The 15,056-nt window shown below is 40.6% G+C and overlaps 1 long non-coding RNA gene across 2 annotated transcripts in view; it reads left to right on the top strand.

Annotated features, from left to right (window-relative positions):
- The window catches only part of LOC103279390 (uncharacterized), a 106,830-nt gene that overhangs the window by 10,232 nt on the left and 81,542 nt on the right, over positions 1 to 15,056 (top strand). For both annotated transcript variants that reach the window (XR_506747.3, XR_010005157.1), the window contains exons 2-3: positions 9,752 to 9,875; positions 13,850 to 13,932. This is a non-coding gene — a long non-coding RNA (uncharacterized LOC103279390). The remainder of the gene's footprint in view (positions 1 to 9,751; positions 9,876 to 13,849; positions 13,933 to 15,056) is intronic.

The following is a 15,056-nucleotide window of genomic DNA, read 5'->3' on the forward strand; positions in this document are numbered from 1 at the left end:
CACTCGTCAAGTACTCTCAACTCACTCTACCAAAGAAAAGGTTTAGAAGATGATTCCTGCTAAGGAGGTGGGCCCATGTCTTTACTTTTAGAGTGCAGGTATGAACTTTGAAGACTGAATGCTCCTCCATAGGGAGGGAGAAAAAAATCTATGGCTATAGAGAAAAGCAGATATCAGATTGAAGTTTAAGCAAAGGGATCACCTGAAAATGTTTTAATATTTCAACTAAACATTTAAAAATGTGCCTGCTCCTCCCTGCCATCATCCAAATATTGTTGTTGTTGTCAACAATGTTCTCAACAACATAATTGTACCTTACCTCTCCCCCAAAACTGAGACTAGAGGTGGCTTGCAAATGGAAACAAATGCAATATAATACAACCATATAAAAAGCAACCTTAAAAAGGGATTGAACAATAAATGATTCTGAAAACAGTTCAAAACATAATTGAACTGTTGTTGATTAACTTGCTTCTCATTCTAGATTTCATTCAAATTAGAATGGGCTCCACCAGAGCATGAGGACCAACTGGTCATGCAGTGGGATGCCTATGATAAAAAGCTTAAGCTCACTCTTGAACATAGCTCATGCCACCGAGCCAACTTGCATACTGTGGGGAGAAGGCCAAAACCTCCTAAATCACTTTAATGGCTTGTCCATTTTTAACAGAACTGCATTGCAGATGGTTTGCTTATAAATTCTGTTTAAACATCTTTCCCAGAAAAACACAAATAAATAAATAAATAAAACATTTCTTGTTTATTAACACTGAGCTGTAAATCACTGGTATCTCATTGCCATCTTGACAAACTCAATGCTGAAGGGTTTGGTAACAAAGTAGATTGTAGCAGCTGTTACGCTGAGTGATTTGAAACCCCCTCCCCATCTACTTCAACCTACAGTGATTTATTTTTGAAGTTTTATTTCTGAAGGCTTCCAGTTAATTGCTGTGTGGTTTAATTGGACTCTGGTATGATGTTCTTTTGATCACAGTGCAAGTGTTGCTCAGATAAATCTTTAGGGTGTTTTCTCTAATGTGCTGGATTGCTTGCAGCGCTCATCTCATGTCTGGCTGAAAAAAGAAGAAGCACATTTCAGGTTTTGGCAGTATCATGGCAAGCACTTTTTGATTAAAATATTGGAGAATTGATTACAATATTGGAGTTTGTCCGAAATCACAATTTAAGCCATGTGGTTCACCGGCTAGGTTGATAACTGTGGGAAAACATTTTTTTAAAATGCCACTTGCATATGTATTCTTAGGGTGCATGTAAACTCTACCATTAATGCAGTTTGACATCACTTTAACTGCCATGGCTCAAAGCTATGTAATCGTGGGACCTGCGTTTTGGTGATGCATCAGCACTCCGTCAGAAAAAGCTAAAGATCTTGCAAAACTGCAGCTCTCATGATTCCATAGCTTTGAACCATGGCAGTTAAAGTGATATCAAACTGCATTAATTCTTTAGTGTAGATTAACCCTTGGGCAAATTTACATATTCCTAATCTTACATGGGATAAACTGAAGACCTAAAGAGTCTTAAAAACAGAGCCGGCCCTAGGTATTTTTCAAGTGTAGGCGAACAGAATTTTGGTGCCCCCCTCAAACCAATCACTGAAAAATAAAAGCGTTGGATAAGCGAAAATGTTTGATAATAAGGAGGGATTAAGGAAAAGCCTATTAAACATCAAATTACATTAAGAGTTTACAAATTAAGCACTAAAACAACATGTTTTATAACAAATCAACAGAAAAAGCTGTTCAATACCTTGCGGAGGCAGGCCGCAGGAGACAGGAGTTGCCTCGATGGCACCCCCAACAAGATGGCACCACAGGCAACTGCCTAGTTGGCTTGGTGGTTGAACCGCCTCTGCTTACAAATAAGAATCAGCATGCAGAACAGATTTAAGCCCTATATTTAAAGTTCACTTATTAAGAATTCATAGCAAAAGAACATGCAGCAAGCTCCATCCGCATTTGTATCAGAAACATCATGGAAATGAGAGAACTATGAAACAGGGAATATCTTTTATATATGGAGGCCCTCTGCATGTTATGGAACACTTGGAAATAATCTAGAGCAGGGGTGTCAAATTCATTTTCACTGCGAGTCACATCAGCCTTATTGTGGCCTTCAAAACACAGTTTGTAATTGTAAGTCTGTATAAATATAACTACTCTTTAACATATTGTTAAATAACCTGAGACGCCAAATCAAAATTTAAGTACAACCATTACAATATATTCAAATTCAGGTTTCGAAAAATGCTTACCGTTTTCCCATGATCAATGTGTCTATACTGTAACGGGCCACATAAAATGATGTGGAACCCAGATTTGGTCTGGGCCTTTTGCTTGATGCATGTGACCATGAGACAAAACTATCCAAGTCAGACATTTGTCCACAATATGACAATAACATGTATAGGAGGTAGGATTATTATTATTATTATTATTATTATTATTATTATTATTTCTTGCCCGCCTCTCCTCAAGCCTTGAGGCGGGTTACAACATTGCTAAACACACACATTCACCTGAAAAACATTATTTAAACTAAATTTAAAACATATTTTCACAAAATTCATATTAAAATGCACAAAACAAAGATTAAACATAAGATGCAAATTTAAAATTTATCATTAAAACTGTCTGGTGAAACCTCTGTCTTCATGCACTGAAGTTGCCAAAATACTCTGAAAAGAAAGAGATTGCATATGAAATCTGTGTAGACACAGGCTTAAAAGGTACCTTGTGAATTGTGTTCCAGGAGAATAGACTAATGTTGTATCAAGAAATTCAAATTAATCATCAAATTACAAGTTCCAGGATTACTTAAGATGTAGCCATGGTAATGAAAGTGACTTTAAAAGGTTACATTTCTGCAGTGAAATATATCAACTCTCTAACACTTTGGACTTAGGCAATGAACTAAGAGGAGTCTAAGGGTTTGTGACTGAACGTGTAAAATAGGGATTGGGAATGAGCAGTCCATGGGCTTTACACAGGATCCAGGCTTTTCCAACTCATTCCAGCCTACAGATTTTAAACGTTTCAAGTAGGAAAACAACACCCCATCTGTTGTAGTTGGGCCAAGGGGCAGTTCTGGTACTACTGGCAAAACTGCTAGTAGGAGGAAAAGGAATAATGGTGAGCAGGTGTTTGATGAGGAACAGCAAGTAAAGCGGGTTTGGGAAATACTTATGGCTCCTTCTGAGGATGAAATGTTTGAAGGGTTCTCTACTGAAGAGGAGTCAATGCTGGAAGATGATGGGTTAACAGAAAGTAGAGGAACTAAGAGGTCAACTCGGGAGCAAGAGTCAGATGAGGAAAGGGAAAGGAAGAAGATCCGGGATATACTTACTGCTCCCACGGAAGATGAAACGTTTGAAGATTTTTCTGGGGATGATGGGTCTGGAAGTGGGATGGAAATTGCTGCAGGTTGGACTCAAGTAAATGTGTGTGCAGAACCAGTTTCTGAGGGTGCATCAGGAGACTGGCAAACTACTGGTACACCAGGGACATGGGGAGATCTAAGTCTTAAACAAAGATGGAGTGATTGGAGGGCTGATGGGCGAGGTTCAAATATGAGATCAAGATCAACTGTGGATAATGATGACAGGGCAGAGGCCTCATCATCATCGGACTCCGAGGTGTAAGTTAAAAGTGGAGTTGGAAGTGAAGATCCCTTGCAGATGGCAAGGTGTCATTTTGGGACATTGCTTTTTCGCTGCCTGTTCTCCTTGGGTCCTGGCTGTACAGTTTCGTGTTCCTGAATCTGGTTTGGCTTCTGAGTTTGGTGTTGGCTCCTGATGACAATAACACTCGTTCCTGGCTTCCCTTTGGCTCCTGAGTTCAGTTTTGGCTCCTGATGACGGCCACGCTCGTTCCTGGTTTGGCGTTCGCTGGCTTCCTTTTGGGTTTCTGGATTCGGCTTGGCTCCTGACGACGGTGTTGCTCGCTCCTGGCTTGGCGTTTGTTGGCTTCCTGCTGGTTCCTGAATTTGGCTTGGCTCCTGACGATGACATTGTTACTTCTGGTTTGCTCCCCTGTTCGTTCCTGAATTTGGCTTGGCTTTTGACGACGGCATTGCTACTCCCTGTTGGCTTTCTTTTGGGGTTTCTGGATTCAGCTTGGCTTTTGGACAGCGGCATTGCTTGCGCTCACTACTGGTGAGCGTTTTGACTCTTCCTTGGCCCTTTGTTCAGTAGCGGGGCATGACTCTAGTTCCAGTGAACATTTGATTGAAGTTAAGGCGGATTATCTGGCCAGATAATCCGGATTATTTCATGTTCCAGCTTTTTTGCTTTCTTTTTGCAACAAGGACATCTACTTTTGTTGGGAACACTGAATTTAAGTGTTTCTAAGTTCAAAATATCATTTAATAAATGTTTGTTAACTCTACTTATTGTGTGTGGCCCTTTAAGAGGCTGAGTCCTGACACTATCACTACATCAAAAACGATGATTTATCACAACACATCTCTGGCACATCCTCAAAGAACTCATATCTTCCAGAATATTCAAAAACTAATTGGAAATTCCAGATTGAAAAATGGAGCATTATAGCCTGTCACAGGTTGGCAGAGGTGAAAATTGTCCATCAGGTGCCTTTCTTCAGTTAAAGGCTTATGAAGAGGGCATCATATAGAATTATATGTAGAGGTTGAATGAGTTTGCACAAACCAGTCATGCACTCTAAATGGAAATATAGCTACTCACTCTCTTTATGGGAAAAGACAGTGAAAGAAGAAGATTCCTAGATGCCATTTGTCTTATCTCTATGACAAAATCACAGATTTTGGGCAACATAGCAAAATGAACTTCCAAGTGCAAGTATGATTTCACTGGCATAAATTCTTCTCTTCATCATTGCAGCTGCCTCTGCATCTACAGGATCAGAATAAATTGAATGAATGACACCATAAAATTGCCTGCACAAAAGACCATTACACGAGGCAAACATTATTCAGAATAATCTCACAACATCAGCAAGACATGAAAAATTAAGCATCCAATATAAGCCACATGTTATTGCCTGTAGAAGAGTGCAGGATCCCTTTTCCCCTCTCTCCTTAACCTAAATTTCTGGCAGATTACTTGTCCAGTGAGAAATATATCATCTGAATTTCTGAAGGCACATTCTTTTTGCTACACAAGTATAGACTGCGAAAGTCAAACTGAATACAGATGTGCTTGATGCTTATTGAGGCTGAGACAGTCATAGTGTATTTTCAGATCTATGAGACATTATAAATGCACAAATCCTTGGCTTTATGTAAAAATTGAAAAAAAAAACAATTCTGCAAATTACAAGAATGTTAACTATGTTGACCAGGGAAAACCTGGATGTGGAAATAACCTATTGGTGGATACTGTTGATGGTACCTGCATTCCTTTCCTATTCCAATTCCCAGAGGAACTTTATGATTCTTTAAAATGAATATGGGTTCAAGATATAGAGAAAACACACTTGTTTTTGTGTTCCCTTGAAAATAAAAGAGTAAGTTAGCTTAACACAAGTGAAGGTGATATGGAATTTAAACCTCAATACAATGAGAGGGAATGGCCTGGTGAGCTATGCCAACCAAAGTTCCAGATTAAAAATTCACTTGTGAAATGAAGACAAAGGACAGAAGCATTTTATTACATCTTGGTCAAAATGTGATGCTTTTGAGCTCCTGCTCCAAAATTATAAGCATAAGAGTGCATGTGCTCTGCACAACAATTTTTATACAATCAGGTTCATTGTTCCAGTTTGAATCATCCCTCTTCTGTTTCTAGTTGGCTGAGCTCTGATGATATGAGTGGAAATTCCTGCTCAGTCAGGTGGAGAACACTGTGGGTGGAGAGGAGTCTCCAGAAAATGCTGGCATTCCAGGCCAGCAGGGTGCCAGGGTGGGGATGATGGGATTGTGAAACCCATGACTTGGAGAACAATGGAAGCTGATCTCTGTAGTCTTGGCTTGGGCTAGGTAAACAAAGATGCCTTGCAAGGAACTTCTTGAAAGCAAGAAGTTGAATAAACATCGGACTGCATTAATTCAGCTTTCAACTGAAAATGGTACTTTATCTTTATTTACAAAATATACAACACAATCTCCGCTCATGTCAGTTCTACATCCAAGCACACTGGATGAAGCACACAGCATCTGGTCAGTACAAGAAACTCCAAAAGTGGCACTTTACCCATTCTGCACATATCTATTGTTTTAACTCTTGCATTACTGAAACCATACTATTTTAAACAGTATAAGCAATTTTTATACCAGATAACAATAGTGACACATTTTTGCATGTATTAGCGGCAGCCAGGGATCATAGAATCATAGAATCATAGAATAGTAGAGTTGGAAGAGACCTCATGGGCCATCCCGTCCAACCCCCTGCCAAGAACCAGGAAATCGCATTCAAAGCACTCCTGACAGATGGCCATCCAGCCTCTGCTTAAAAGTCTCCAAAGAAGGAGCCTCCACCACAGTCCAGAGGAGAGAGTTCCACTGCTGAATAGCTCTCACAGTGAGGAAGTTCTTCCTGATGTTCAGGTGAAATCTCCTTTCCTGTAGTTTGAAGCCATTGTTCTGCGTCCTAGTCTCCAGGGCAGCAGAAAACAAGCTTGCTCACTCCTCCCTATGACTTCCCCTCACATATTTATACATGGCTATCATGTCTCCTCTCAGCCTTCTCTTCTGCAGGCTAAACATGGCCAATTTTTTAAGCCGCTCCTCATAGGGCTTGTTCTCCAGACCCTTGATCATTTTAGTTGCCCTCCTCTGGACACATTCCAGCTTGTCAATATCTCCCTTCAATTGTGGTGCCCAGAATTGGACACAGTATTCCAGGTGTGGTCTGACTAAGGCAGAATAGAGGTGGAGCATGACTTCCCTGGATCTAGACACTATACTCCTATTGATGCAGGCCAAAATCCCGTTGGCTTTTTTAGCAGCCACATCACATTTTATTTATTTACTTATTTCAATTATTTATACCCCGCCCTTCTCACCCGAGGAGACTCAGGGCGGTTTACAAGTGGCTCAGGGCGGCTTACATTGTAGGCTCATGTTTAACTTGTCCTCGCAGACTCCAAGATCTTTTTGTATTCATTTTTTGTTTTCAACGCTTGTATTCATGTATATGGCTTCAGAGCCAAACTGTATAGTGCTTCAATTGCATCAGTCTGGTAAGTGCACTACCATTACCACATTATGTGTATTTGGGACTGAGATTGGAAACCTAACTATGAGTATAGAAGGCTGTTGCCCCCTCAAAGTCTCAATAAAGGCCCCCTCACACACACACATGCATAAGCCAATTTTCATTGTTGTAAATTGCTGTGGTTGTTTCAGTGAGATGTCCTTTTGGCATTGCAAATATTTAAGTAGGGGAACTACAGAATGGGAAAATATCCTTCCCACATATTAAGTTCCCAATTCAAATCAGTCCTTCCTCCACTGATAACAGATAAGCGAGTTTGTATTTTGCTAGCAAAGTTTCATTCTATCAATATTTTGAATCTACTAATTCCAAAACATCCAGATAAGTGTTATGGGGGTTACCCATATTGGTCTGTCACAGGATAGAACAGGAACAAAGTGTCTAGTGGCAATTTAAGATTAGTTATAGGTGGCATAATCATTTGGGGAGTTTAGTCCACTCCATCAAAGGCATAGAAATCTGCCTGGGAGCAGATATTCATGTTTGGTTGGGAGGAAATATGAAATGCAAAAGCTAGAAACATTGGTGATTATTTTACAAACAGCAGTTGGGAGGTAATAAGAACATATTTGCACAGATAAGCAAATTAATTAATGATAGGGTTCATCCCATCAAAAGACAGCATTTAACCTCTAAAGGCCTCTTTACATGAGACATTTTAATGCCGTTTTGTTACTTTGTTTTGTAGCTTGGATGGGGCCTGTTGTGCGCGACAGGCCCCACTCACATTTCTCCCAACGTGTGCTACCCACACTTTCCTCCCCTTTTCCCCATATGATGGGGAAAAGGACGACAGACAACGAGCCTGTTGTAAACCGCCCTGAGTCCCCATGGGGAGATAGGGAAGGATATAAATAATGTTTATTATTATTTTATTGTATGACACAGCAAACAAGATACATATGCTGGATTTCGTATCACAAAATCACAAGTCGAACAACTTCCCAAGTGTCTAGGACTGTGTGATCTATTTTCAGATGATGCGTGCAGATCCCAGTAGGGTGGCCTTTTGCAGTTGGTAGATCGTAATTTTGTCAATGTCTATTGTTTCCAAATGCCGGCTGAGATCTTTTGGCATGGCACCCAATGTGCCGATCACCACCGGGACCACCTGCACTGGTTTCTGCCAGAGTCTTTGGAGTTCAATCTTGAGGTCCTGATAGCGGATGAGTTTTTCCTGTTGTTTTTTGTCAATGCGACTGTCACCTGGGATGGCAACATCAATGATCCAAACCTTTTTCTTTTCCACAACTGTGATGTCTGGTGTGTTGTGTTCCAGAACTTTGTCAGTCTGGATTCGGAAGTCCCACAGTATCTTTGCGTGCTTAGGAAGTCCCACAGTATCTTTGCGTGCTCAGATTATTATTATTATTATTATTATTATTATTATTATTATTATTATTATTGCCCATTTGATATTGCCCAGTTATTTCTCCCATTCGATAAGGATATCAGAACCTCACCAATATGACACAGGAAGGAGGGAGGGTGCATGGAGTGCCACGAGCCACCCCGTACTGGTTACTGTCGTGTGATGGCATCCTAAATGGATATTTGTTGCTGAAGGTTTGTAAACTGTAAGACTTAAGTGAATAGAAATGAAAACATGACAGGACTGCTAATTGTCTAATTAAGGGTCAGTTATGAAAAAATACACAAAGGGAAGGGAGAGAGGGAAGGGAGGAAGGGGTAAGATGTAATGTAGACATCTATGTATCATCTTGCCCCTTGATATCTCTCTCTATAAAAGCCAAAGTATGCATGTTTGTTTGCCTTTTTGTACTACAAAGACTGTTGCTACATGAAGTGATCCTCTAAACCTGTGCTCCTCCAGATTTTTTGGACTTCACTCCAATGATTCCTAACAGCTGGTAAGCTGGTTGTGATTTCTGGGATCTTAAGTCCAAAACACCTGGGGGAGCGCAGTTAGAGAAACACTACTCTAAACAATCTCTACATTTAGTCTTTCTCAATCCCACCATTCTCAATCTCTCTCTCTCTCTCTCTCTCTCTCTCTCTCTCTCTCTCCCCCCCCCCCCCCAAAGCAAGTAGATGTAGATGTTTGAACCTTCTGAAATGGTTTCTGGTCATTGATGCAGAGTGTTTTAGAAGGGCCAGCAACAGTATCTAGTAATTACACTGTTCAGGCATCAAGATTGTATTACCTCAAATTGCCCGGAATGATGTCAATTTATCAAACATACTGTGTGAAGTTCCTCCCAGTTTTCACTTCTCTTTGTTAGACTCTTTTATCTAATAGAATAGGGACCAGAGGGGATTTATAGTTACACTTTGTCAGCTTCAGCCTCTTAGGATTCTGCTTGACCAGCAAGAACGGAGAGAAGTCTTCCCTGTTGTCTTGTTCATTTTATTATCTTTCCTTTTTCTCACATATGCACACATATTACAAGCATGGTAAGAGATGATATATAATGTGATTTGAAAGCCCAAGATAGTTTGAACAACAGGACTGCAACAGAGAAGCAGTAATAATTTCTGCTTAGTGAGGTAAAACATACCCTGTTTGTATTCCAGATGGAGCATTTCAATTATGCTACTTTAAAACTCAAGCATTAAAAGCATAAAGGTTCACTTCCCAAGACACTGTCTCAGGGAAGACTGAAGAAGAGACGAGGATGGGGAGATTCCTATTGTTTAGGTATGTGTTGTTTTATTGTAAAAAGGTTTGTGTGCAATTAATATGATGCATTGTAAGCTTGATGAAGTTACAAATCAAACACCAAATGATGCATTGGCCTAATTTTGAGTACATGAACTAAGCAAAGTATGTATTTAAAAGACTAGTTGGCAAGGTAACACATTTCCTAATCAAGCTATCTGTTTCTTTTTTCCACTAGTAAACTGATCTATCAGGATTTCCTACTATCATACACCTGATGGTGTCCTCATTGCTATAGTATATTTGTAGTGAGTGATCAAATACATTCTACTGTATGTGTATGGTCATTCATATAGTATAGTATAGATTGTACTTTCCTGTATCTTTAGAAGAAAGAATGGATGGATAGATAGACAGACAGAAAGATAGATAAATAGAGATGGACTGAAGACATGTGAATATAAATATCCCATAGTGAATTATAGGGAAGCCTATAAATTCAAACAGCAGCCCAAAAGATGTCTATGAGAACCAGCATGAAGTCATGAAGATGATGCATGTCTCCAAGGGCTTGTACCCAGCATCTGTTATTCAGAGATGTGTTGACTCTGTCCATGGAAGTCCCATTTACTTGTCAACGTTAATAAGTACAGATAAATCACATAGTTGTGAAACCATTGACCCTCCAGAAATGTAGTACTACTGAGACTGAGACTTCTGATGCTGATATGAAAAGATCTGTAAGAATTAATTCCCTCTACTCTGTTCTGCCTATGCCCACAATACTATTACACCAGTCCTGCTACACTATAATTTTAAATGAAATACCAAAGTGTGTGTGTGTGCCTACAAGTCACCTGTCCATTAATTTCAAAGGGTTTTCTTAGGGCCCTTCCACACAGCCATATTGTCCAGAATATCAAGTCAGATAATCCACAATATCTGCTTTGAACTGGTTTATCTGAGTCCACATGGCCAAATAATCCAGTTTGCCATATAATCCTGTGTGGAAAGGGCCTTAGGCAAGGACTACTCAGACATGGTTTTGCCCATTATTTTCTCTAAAATGTAGCCTATAGTACCTGATATTGATTAACAGACTCCAATCAAAGTACTAAAGAGCTGACTTCCATAGTTTCCAAGATCAGATAGAATCTGTTGACTTTAAAATATACAAACATATCCTCCATCAATTTATGAGTAGTTATAATTATGTCTCAAAGATATTTTAGTCATGAGGTTTTAAATTTGATCAGCTTTCTACTTTCCTAATTTGAACACAAGATTGCTGGCACATTTTTTAAAAAAATTGTTTTTGTCAGTTCATTTGTTATCCTGCATTGGTAGTTCTCAAATCTGAGAATGCAAGAAAGTCTGGAAATCACGTTTACTCTGATGCATAAAAATGCCTCGAGGCTTTATTTTGATTTACTACATTTGGTGGTGGAATTTAAGAAGCCAAGAAATACATAAAAAGAGGGAGAATTAAGAGGAAGAAAAGAAAAGAATCTCTTCATATGAGATAAAGTAACTGTATATAAAGTCAAATTTTCTTATTAGAAATCAAGATGGCTAAACTGAGGCTGTTGTACTTTGGACATATCATGAGATGACACAACTGACTGAAAAAAAGAATAATGTTTGATGAAGTGGAAGGTGACAGGAAAATGTTACAGGGTTGATTCAATCAAATCAGTCACACTGCGAGTATGAAATACTTCAGGGGGACAATTAATGACCAGTATTCTTGGTTTGCCATAAACTGAAGTTAGTTTCATGGGTAGATAACAAATAGATAACCAGTGGTTGTTGGAAACAACTCTCAGCAGCCATGGTCGGCCAGAAGAGAGATGGTGAGAACTACAGCCAGGCCCGTAGCCAGGATTTTGTTTCAGGAGGGGCTGGGATTTTGGTTCGGGGGGGGGGGGCTGAGTCTGAGAGGGAGAGGATCTACCCTAGCAAACCGTTTGTACCATTATCCCAATACCCCCATGCATATGGGATATATTGAGCATGGTGATCAGATCATGATATGAATAAACATAACAGTTTAAATAATAAATGTAAGGCCTTCTCGCAGACCACCCTGAGAATTTCGGAGGGGGGGGTGAAGCCCCTCAAGCCCCCCCCCCCCCCCCCGGCTACATGCCTGACTACAGCCCAACAGTGGTGGCTCATACACTTGTTCCAGATTAAAACCATTTTCACCCAAACTGCCTAGAGATGCCTGGTCCTTTTTGCTCTTCATCCATCTCTTCGAGGGGGTCACCGAACTGTTTCTTCATGACCTACATTAGGGCTGTTTTGGCAGGCTTGGTGGGGGAGAGGAACAAAGCAGACACTTGCCTCTAATCTGATGCAGGAAATGAAGTTCAACAAGGACAAATACAAGATACTTCACTTCGGCAGAAAAAATGAAATGCAAAGATACAGAATGGGGGACGCCTGGCTGGACAGCAGTACATGTGAAAAAGATCTTGGAGTCTTTGTGGACAACAAGTTAAACATGAGCCAGCAATGTGATGCGGCTGCTAAGAAAGCCAACGGGATTTTGGCCTTCATCAAGAGGGGTATAGCGTCTAGATCCAGGGAAGTCATGCTACCCCCCTATTCTGCCTTGGTCAGACCACACCTGGAATACTGTGTCCAATTCTGGGCACCACAGTTGAAGGGAGATGTTGACAAGCTGGAATGTGTCCAGACGAGGGCAACTAAATTGATCAAAGGTCTGGAAAACAAGCCCTATGAGGAGAGGCTTAAAGAACTGGGCATGTTTAGCCTGCAGAAGAGAAGGCTGAGAGGAGGCATGATAGCCATGTACAAATATGTGAGGGGAAGTCATAAAGAGGAGGGAGCAAGCTTGTTTTCTGCTGCCCTGGAGACTAGGAGGCGGAACAATGGCTTCAAACAACAGGAAAGGAGATTCCACCTGAGCATCAGGAAGAACTTCCTCGCTGTAAGAGCTGTTCAGCAATGGAACTCTCTCCTCCGGACTGTGGTGGAGGCTCCTTCTTTGGAGGCTTTTAAGCAGAGGCTGGATGGCCATCTGTCAGGGGGTGCTTTGAATGCGATTTCCTGCTTCTTGGCAGGGGGTTGGACTGGATGGCCCATGAGGTCTCTTCCAACTCTACTATTCTATGATCCTATGATTCTATGAAACCGGGATGGAGTTTACATCTCGGTGTACACCTAAGCCACCATATTTGGTGAAGACCAGAATTGGGAACCCCCACCTGTGTGTTTGGGCAACTAAGGTAGCAACAAATGGAAATGGCCTTGGAGCTGTGTGGGAATTCTAGCCCTATTGAAGCCTCGTGGCTTGTTAGAATATCCAAGGCAGCTTTTCTAAACCTGGGAACAACTCAAGTTTAACAGAGTTGTGCTCTGGGGACTTGGCTGTCTCACGCAAGTTAGCTGAAGAGGTCCGGGAAAGCCTACTGCCTCAGCTTAACCCACATCAAACTCATCCCTCACACTGAGGGCCTTTCCACACAGCCATATTACCCAGAATATCAAGGCAGAATAACCCACAATCTCTGCTTTGAACTGGAATATCTGAGTCCACACTACCATATATCCTAGTTCAAAGCAGATAATGTGGGATTTTATTCAGCTTTGTGGAAGGGGCCTGAGTTTATTGGAATTCATGAAGGAAGTTTAAATAGGTAACAATAAAGTTGTCCATGGTTATTCCCATATGGTTGTCTGCCTCATTATTTCAGTGGTGGGGAAGCAAAATGAGTAATGATTCAGATTACAAAGAAATGTTAGCTAGAACTAGGGAATTATTTTTCAAAAAATAAAGCAAAGTTGTTTATTTTTATTTAAAGAAGCAATATAAGGCAAGTAGTGTCACAGGGATACACTGCTCATATGAATCAGAAAATTGCAACTTTGAAAACTTCTGTACCTTGACTCATCAATAATTTTCAAAAGTCTTCCTCAATAGAGGATGTGTGTCTGATGGATAGAGAAGCCATGCCAATTTCTTTTTAAAAAATCTTTTTTCTTAGACAGGACTGGTCGATCTACTCATTGGTGTTGATATGGAGAGAAAAAAAGAAACAAACATGAGAGTCCCTCAGTTGGAAAAACAGTAAGTATTCCACCATGTAATCTGTAAATATTTTATATTTAGAGTGCCTTCTTTCATTAGAATACACTCTTATTTCCTGACTTGGGGAAAATGGATAAGTATAATCATGCTCAAAAAAACCTGTTTAAATGTATATTTTGAGTGGCTGCCAGGACTGGATAACATCCTTGCAGAACAATTGCTATAAAAATCAATAGAGTTCTTTCTCATGTCATGTCTGTTCTGGCTGCATCTTAGTGTAGCACTTTCCTGTAGATTTCTCCTCTTTCCTCCTTTTCAAAGCCAGGTTCAGAACTAAATAATGTAGTCAGTATTAAAGGATGTTTTGTACACACAGAAAAAGGACATATGCAAATATATAACAGGCATATGTACATTTTGGGGTTATTGGGTCAAAGAAGATTAAGTAATTACTAAATAACCAGCAAACATACCCAGATTCATCTCTTTTGGTGCATTTGATGCTTCTCAAATTACAAATCCCATGATTTCATTGCATTGATCCATGGCAATTAAACCGCATTAGTTCTACAATATAGATGCACCCAGATTGTCAGTGGTTTATATGGTTGAATGGCTTGAAGTCATGTTCCCTCTCTATTCTGCCTTGGTCAGACCACACCTGGAATACTGTGTCCAATTCTGGGCACCGCAGTTGAAAGGAGATGTTGACAAGCTGGAAAGCGTCCAGAGGAGGGCGACTAAAATGATTAAGGGTCTGGCGAACAAGCCCTATGAGGAGTGGCTTAAAGAGCTGGGCATGTTTAGCCTGCAGAAGAGAAGGCTGAAAAGAGACATGATAGCCATGTACAAATATGTGAGGAGAAGTCATAGGGAGGAGGGAGCAAGCTTGTTTGCTGTTGCCCTGGAGACTAGGACATGGAACAATGGCTTCAAAGTACAGGAAAGGAGATTCCACCTGAACATCAGGAAGAACTTCCTGACTGTGAGAGCTGTTCGGCAGTGGAACTCTCTGCCGCAGAGTGTGGCGGAGACTCCTTCTTTGGAGGCCTTTAAGCAGAGGCTGGATGGCCATCTGTTGGGGGGCTTTGAATGAGATTTTCCTGCTTCTTGCAGGGGGTTGGACTGGATGGCCCATGAGGTCTCTTCCAACTCTATGATTC

The sequence above is a fragment of the Anolis carolinensis genome, chromosome 4, assembly GCF_035594765.1.
Source record: "Anolis carolinensis isolate JA03-04 chromosome 4, rAnoCar3.1.pri, whole genome shotgun sequence".
Classification (NCBI taxonomy): Eukaryota; Metazoa; Chordata; class Lepidosauria; order Squamata; family Dactyloidae; genus Anolis; species Anolis carolinensis.